This window comes from Euprymna scolopes, chromosome 29 (assembly GCF_053919585.1).
Source record: "Euprymna scolopes isolate OS-2025 chromosome 29, ASM5391958v1, whole genome shotgun sequence".
Taxonomy (NCBI): domain Eukaryota; kingdom Metazoa; phylum Mollusca; class Cephalopoda; order Sepiida; family Sepiolidae; genus Euprymna; species Euprymna scolopes.
This window is the reverse complement of record NC_136510.1, coordinates 84,272,319-84,280,885: the sequence shown is the minus strand read 5'-3', so window position 1 is coordinate 84,280,885 and position 8,567 is coordinate 84,272,319.

Here is an 8,567-nt window from a genome sequence, read left to right as displayed (position 1 = left end):
CCTTTCAGGATATAAGTTATCAAATTTAACAAATTTTCATTACTAATGATTATTATATTGTCCAATTTCTACTGTACACTCTTTAACCCTTATCCTTGAGTGGCCTCTTGGCCTTGATAATGAATTCATACCTATGAAAAAAAAAAAAGAAAAAGTCCAATGTGAACAAGTTCTAATTGAATCGTTCCCTTAAGTAATCCAAGTTACAAAATTCCCACTGTTTACTATGCTAAAATCACAATGACTAATGTATACCTATTAACCCTTATCCTCGAGTGGCCTCTGAGCCTTGATAAGTGGTGACAACCTTGTAAAAAAAAAAGTTACCTACTCTTTAGAGAGTACTGTAGTACTTGTCCGTTCGTTATGATGCCATCCTTTCAGGCGTTACCTCATTTTTAGGGAGTACTGTAATATCCGTTCATTCGTCATGATACTATCATTTCAAGCGTAACCTCATCTTTAGAGAGTACTGTAATAGCTGTTCGTTCAGCAAGCATACCCGGTGAACCAAGTGCAAGTGAAATACAAACGATTGCACTGAAAGGGACGGCTAGAATTCTGAAAAGATCTCTTGGTTGGACTCACTAAAATAGGGGTAAATGTCAGACATCTGGTTGGATGTCCCATCCCCTAGAAGAAAAAGTTTAAGAAAAATGAAAAAAAAAGGGTGCTACGTTATGCTTAGGAAGTACTTTCATATCTGTCTGCTTGTCAGGTTATCACCCATTCAGGCGTTACCTCGTCTTTAGTGAGTACTTTAATAACTGTTCATTCGCCACGTTATTAACCTTTCGGGCTTTACATTAGCTTTAGGGAGTATTGTAATAATATCATGATATCATCCTTTTAGGCGTTACCTTATCCTTATGGAGTACTGTAATATATGTTCATTCGTCACAATACCGCCCTATTCAAGTGTTATCTCATCTTCAGTACTGTAATATATGTCTATTTGTCATGATAGCACTCTCCCAAGCTTCGTTTATTATTATACGGTCCTGGATATGACCTTAAGCTATATCTGATGGTGATGCCCCAGGCTTTGGGGAGTCTGGAGTCACCCATTAATTGCCATTGCTCCCAGGTCCACTCTAACCCGGAGTAGTAGTACCTGTTAGGGTCCCAACTATGGATTAAATAGAAACATACTTGAAAAACAAAACAAAAACAAAGCAAACAAATATATTCTATTAAAAACTTTTTCTTCAAAATCACTGGATTCAGCATTAAATAACCCGAAAAGGGTTGATATGCCGTAAAGCAAAAACAACCAAACCATTATTATTATATTCTCCTCCCAAGTATTACCTCTTGGCCAGGGAGTCGTGTAACATATGTTCGCTCACCATGATACCAATGTCATAGCTATTACCTTATCCTTTGCGAGGGCAGTGAAGTATATGTTCGTCGGTCATAATTACATCATTCCCGGATAGCAAAGATATGTAACCGGGCCAACATGTACGTGCTAGTACACATAAAAATCGAAACTGTATTTTGTAAATTCTGGTAGGTCTATCAAATTCTTTCAAAATGGCGTCACATGTGCACAATAAATTGCTGGACGAAATCATCACTAAACGTTACTAATTATGTTCCCGAGCGCCGAGAAAAAATCAATCAATTCAGAAGCCACAAATATTGCTACAACTTTTTATCGACAGAAAATAGGTCTCTCATACAACAGATTCGCCCAGGTAAAAACACGGTTTTGTAAAGAAGGTTTATTTATAAAAGAAAAACTAGCTGTAGGCATATGTAAGGAGAAAGTATTTTTTTTATTTCGTTGTGGTAGAATAATAAGTTCTTGCTGTGAGGTGAAAAACATAATATTGGGTGAGAACGATAGACAGAAATTCAAAAAGAAATCAGCAAGTGGATTAATTGAACACTTTAGGACTAAATAAAACAAATTGAAATATAAAATATTCCCAAAACTAAGGAATGTTTTAGCATGTATTTTGTGTCAATGTATTTTATAGGGAGACAAACATTTATCAATTCAGTTAATAGCATTATAAAGGAATTGGGTGTTTACATTATAAGGCGTATTATTAATATTATAATCAACTATAAATTGAAGTGTAGAGTTTATTGCGTCCTTATTTGGGGAATTACGTCATTATTTTCAGCGCCGTCTTCTTTCCCTTCTCCTCACATTTTGATAAACGATTCAACAACGGAGTGGGAGGCAAACGTTTTTATTACTTGACTGTTTACTTTCACCCGCCTTATCAAACTAAAACATTAATTCCCATTACAGGATGAAAATTATTTAGATTAATGGATGACACCAAAACAACTTCATTTGATTCTTTGGTGTTTGTTGAGAGAGAGAGAGAGAGAGAGAGAGAGAGAGAGAGAGAGAGAGAGAGAGAGAGAGAGAGAGAGAGAGAGGTTACAGATCGAATTAAAATAAATGTCATTTTAATGTCAAAAATACTTGTCATGTCGAAAATAGTAATATATAAAAAAATGACGGAAATTCATCAAGTAAAGATATATATAGTTAAAAATAATTTTTTACGGAAAATTAGGGAGAATTGCATTTTTCGTAAATGTTTTAAAGTAGACGGTGAAGCGTTCACACACAGGCGACATAACTCGCAACACATATTTTACCTTGCATCGTAATGACAGCCAACATTTTAGCCTATAGCGATAGACTTTTTTTAAAACTAAAAACACAATAGTAGTTGTTCTACTCGATGAATTTTCTTAATTTTTGGCTATATTACTATTTTCGACAAGACAAGTAAGTGGTATTGTTTTTGCTTAAAACGACATATTTCAAACAATCGATATGTGTCTTTTCTCTCATTAAGTATGAATTTTTAAATTATTTTTTACAAATAACATTTTAAAAATTAAATTTTAATTTTATCATATCGTTTGTAAAACCCAGGATGACCCCCTTAACCCCAAACAAACAAAAAGCAAAAAAGCAAAAAGAAAGGCAAAGCAAAAATAAAGACAATATCATATCGTTTGTAAAATCCGGGACGACTCCCCCCCCCAATACAAAAACAAAACAAAACAAAACAAAAAACAAAAAACAAAAAAACAAAAAACAAAAAACAAACGAACAAAAAGCAAAAAATCTCTCTCTCTATATATATATAAAAGCGAAACTGTGTGTATGTATGTATGTTCGCTTTTTGTGTATGTCTACAAAAGGCTTTTTTTGGCCGTGATTCTCGGTTGGCTCGCTCGTTCTTAAACCTTTTTTATGCTGTCTAAATAATAATATTTACGACCAAGGAACTCTGGTCGCAGCTATCTTTAATTTACCCGACATTTACAAGCTATTTTCGAGATATTTTTTGATCGCCGCGTAACGGGGAAAACAGAAACTGGCTTCTAGTGCAAAACTAGGTCAAACATCACGCAATTTAACGTTCTGGCACCTGCTAATTTCGGTTTATAAACGTCAACTTAACACACTTATCAATTCATCTGTTCTAGTGGTCGAGATGGTTAGGTCGCAGGTTTTTCTTTTCCATTTCCTTTCCACTTCCGCCTCAAAGGTTCGGTGTTCAAGTCTACCTTTCTACTAAAACTTTTTTTTTCTTTTACACCTACAAACACCTGGCCAACGTTTTTTTTTTTTTTTAACAGGGTTGTTTTGATCTACCCTCCAACACACCCACACCTCCAAACATCCGGGCAACGGCGGGTACCCCCCCCCTAGTAAAAAATAAAAGCAAAACAAAAATAAAGACAATAGTACCCTCGTACAACGCCGGGTTGGAACAGCTAGTACACATGTACTTACAATATTTCTGTTTAAAATTTTTTGCTTTTGTTTAATTTATATTTTATCTTTAGATATTTACAAAACAAATGTATATTTCACAAACATTTATTTTCACTTTTGGCTTCAACACAAATATAAATAGTTTTCAGATTAAAAAAAAATCTTCAAATCGCATTTACTTCAAAATAAAATTTTTTCATAACATTTTTTCAAAAATTCAATTATAAACGTGTGCTATTTTGTTACACTTCCAAAATATATGCTTTCCACTCATAATGCACGAATAGACATATTTGTCTACTTACATTAATTTTTTTTACAAGTTTATTGAAATGAGTAGGAAATATTTTTCCATTACTATAAATAAATACACATTCCTATTTTATTTAAGTTTTGCTCAAGTTTATTGAATATTCAGCGAATATTTTTTCCATTTCTTAAAAAAAAATAAAAAATTAGTGCTTAAATTTAATGCTTACACACAAGGAACGTTCTAAAAGTAACGTATCTTACTTTTTGAAAAAGTGCATTGGTGGTGACTATATAGAAAAATAAATTCTAGATAACGCTCGTTTTAATAGTACCATTCCCGTTTTCGTAGCTTTTCGACATTTTAAGTAAAAATAAAGGAAAGTAAAAAAAAAAATAAATAAATAAAAGCCTTTACTTTCGGAACGGCCCTTGCATGTTAAAGCGCGCTCCGGACGCCCATGCAAAGCCATCGTTCACCGCAGCAGGGATGGCAGAACGATGGTTTTGTAGACTCTGCACTTCGTGTCTAGCCGGATACCTGCCTTTATCCAGAGCCTCTTTTCTAGCTTGCCGAAGGAAGCACATGCGCTTTGAATTCAGCAGCTTATTTCTTTGTCAGCACGGTTGTCAGTGTGTGGATGAAGACACCTTCTTCGATGCTTTGATGAAGCAGCATTAGGACGGTTGTCAGAAATATGATGAACAGTGTTGGAGCCAGTACACACCCTTGTTTGGTGCCGTGGTTTACTTCCAAGAGTTTGCTTTCTAGGTTCTCTATTACAACTCTCCCTTTTGTTCCTTCGTGAAATTGTTTGATAATTCCCACAAGGTGATCGGGGCATTCAAACACTTTAATGACCTTCCACAACATTTTTCGGTTAACCGTATCAAATGCTTTACGAAAGTCTACAAAGACTCTGTAGAGCTCTCGGTGCGGTTCAATGGCTTTTTCTTGAATATATATATATATATATATATATATATATATATATATATATACTTATATATATATATATATACTTATATATATATGTATATATATATATATATATATATATATATATATATATATATATATATATATATATACTCGGGGTTTTTATTCAAAAGTAATGGACTAATGAATTCAACGAGGTTGTTAGATAGTGCTCAATAAAAAGAGCTGATAATACTTGTTTATTGTTATATAAACATGCTCACATCACTTTTGAATAGTCAAGTCGCTGCCTGATGATATCTGCTGTTTGATTGAAACAAGTGGCTATTTGTAGCAGCGGGATGTGAGCATGTTTATATAACAATAAACAAGTATATATATATATATATATATATATATATATATATATATATATATATATATATTAAATAATAAATATATAAATATATAAATCCCGAAACAGTGTTTCATGGTAAATAACTGATGATCCCTTGAAAAATAAAAAAAATTGGTATTATAGTAAATTCGAGAGAGTTGATGCAGTGATTGCAGGTGATTAAATGACTTACTGACTAGATGGGTTTTTAACGAATGATAAAAAGTAATTTTTTGTATATTTTTAAATGTTAAAAACTTCAAAGACTATATATATATATATATATATATATATATATATATATATATATATATATATATATATATGTGTTTGTTTTCTTTCTCTGATCTATGATCATTACGGACCAGCCGTGGTATTCTTCACGAATCTTCGCCATTGACCCCGGTTCTGCGCCATTTTGAGCAACTCAGCCATGCTAATGTCCACGTTGTCTGACATTCTTATTTTTGGTCTTTCACGTCCTCTTTGCCAGAGGTTGTACCAAAAAAAAACAAATCTTTTGTTAAACCGTCTGTTCTGGCCACATGTCCCAAAAATCCCAATTTCCTGTCATTGATGTTGTCCAGCAGTCTTCGGAATAATTTAATCGTTTCCAGAACCCATTCGTTTGTATGCTTGTCCACCCAGTTTACATGAAGAAGTCTACGGTAGCACCACAATTCTAAAGCAGCAATTTCCCTCTCATCAGCTTTCTTCAAGACCCAACATTCTGCTCCGTATGTTGCTGCCAAGGCTTTGTTTTACATAGCCATTATTATGTCGCTACACATTCATGAGCATGTTTCAGCTAGCCAGTTATAAGTAATTAGAGAACTCTTCAGACGATATTGCTTATACAAAAGTTTAGTCCGCTGTATAACCAACATCGCCTGAAGATGTCTCTACTGGAAATGATTGATCGAAGCATGCTCACGACCCTATCTTGGAAGTGATATACACACTGCCAATAGCGTATAAGCGACGCTCTTTTTGTAAACAAATCGAGCAGAGGCATTTGGACGATGTCAAAACATCGTTTATTCATTACCCACACAGCAGCAGCTGTATAGCGTAATGGTGAGAAGCCTTGACTGTCATATGGGCGGTCGGGTTTCGATCCTGGCTTGAGGCAGTTGCCTGTCTAGCCGCACTGATGAGCTGTGAAAGAGCGAAACAGTACTGTATGTGGATGATATATATATATATATATATATATATATATATATATATATATATATATATATATATTTACCAGTGGTGAAAAAACCGGACTAGAGTGCTCAATGTGTAGTCAGAGCAGTATATAGGAAATTTATTACTGTGAGTCCAGAATGAGTTTACAAATTGTTCTAGCTGAAACAATTTGTAAACTCATTCTGGACTCACAATAATAAATTTCCTATATATATATATATATATATATATATAATAAAATAAAAATTACAATTAAATTTACCAAAATGATCCAAGATGATAAAATAAATATGGTATTATAAATATTAAAGAATTAATATTTACAAAGTAATCTCAGCCAGATGTAAAAGCTCGATAAAATCAAATAGGAGATAGAGCTTATAATAAGTATTATTACATTATGTTTCGGCAGCCGTGTGAAACGCATATTTTCTTTTTCTTTTATTAATATTATTTAAATTTTTCCCCTTTTCCTTGTACATATTTGTGAATTATTCCATAGATTTCGGCGTTTTGGATTATTTTCTATCATCTTCCAATTACGTGATTTCCTTGGATTTTACTTGTGCGAATGGAAATTCAATTAACTTTCTTGGATTTATATTTTTGGATTTTACCGTCATTGGATTATTTACCTTTCAGCATACTATCCATTCACGTGTAATCGCCTTTTTCTTTACCATATTCCCTCTGCTTCACTTTTTGTTATCAAGTATGATCTTTGACTTACTTGCAGTTTCATCAAATACTTTTGTATGCAAAATCCGATCCCGCATTTTGCTAATTCCTACCCTCTGATGAAAAGGCTCCACGGATTAAGGACTATCCACTTATCAAGTGTTTTCTTTTCAGATTAAATATGTTTTCAAAGTGTTAAAAAACACTTTGAAAACATATTTAATCTGAAAACTGTTTGCTCTTATATATATATATATATATATATATATATATATATATATATATATATATATATATATATATAAAGGAATAAAGACCGAATATTTAGTGTGAAACATTTTGTATCTTCCAAACTATTCTTTTGACTGCATAATACTTTTTCTTGTTTATCATAAAAAGCAAGATATGTTCAATCGGTGTATTTAATAGGGTCGTTAGATTAAAAAAAGAAATCTGAAACTGGGATCGAAAGACAATGTATATTTGTAAAAAATATCCGTTTTACAAAACCGTTAATTTCTAGCTTATACTCAACCGTTTCAACCAACATTTGTCACCAAACAAATTCCATCAATAATCACAGAAAAAATTGATTTAATTAGCAAGAAAAAACAAAACAAAACAAAACAAACAAAAACAACTAAAAACAAAAGCAAAACAACGCTCGTCACCATCCTTAATATTCATCTGTTTATATTTCTATTTTTCTTTTTCTTAGTATAGCATCGTTCATTGCACCATCTTCCCAGAAGCATGATATAAATTTACTACTTTCGATTTTTTTGTTTTATTTATCTCTCTTTAATTCAATAGATAATTCTAATTCATAATATTGCAATTAAAGTAGACTCAGAAACTTCTGCGTCCTGCGACGCATGAAGCAGTCAAAGTATGCCACCCTTTTCAGTCTAAAGCCAGATACGCAATGTCCATACAGCGTCTCATTACGATCAAATTTTGATTGCTTGCTCCCAGTTTCTTTTTGATCTTCCTCTTCCTTTTCCGTTAAGGGTCCAATGGAACACTTGGTTAGTGATTATATCATTGGCTAATCTTATGCCATTTAGTTTCAGCCTAAATATTATTTTTAGATTAATGACGAAACTATGACTTTGGTGGTAATTCGAATACTCAATTTGTTTCCTAGAATAGATAGAATAGGCGACGCACATCGTAATGTTGTAAACATTCCCCAATTTAAGAGTTCAAGATGGAATCATTTCTTTTAAGGGCTTATCATCCGTGGAACACATTACCACAGTTCTACTTTCTTGCAGATTACAATATGGTAGTTGAAATACAATGCCAGCGAATACTTTTAAGACCGTCCTTACAACTAATAACTTTTTATGACCGTCCTTATAACTAAT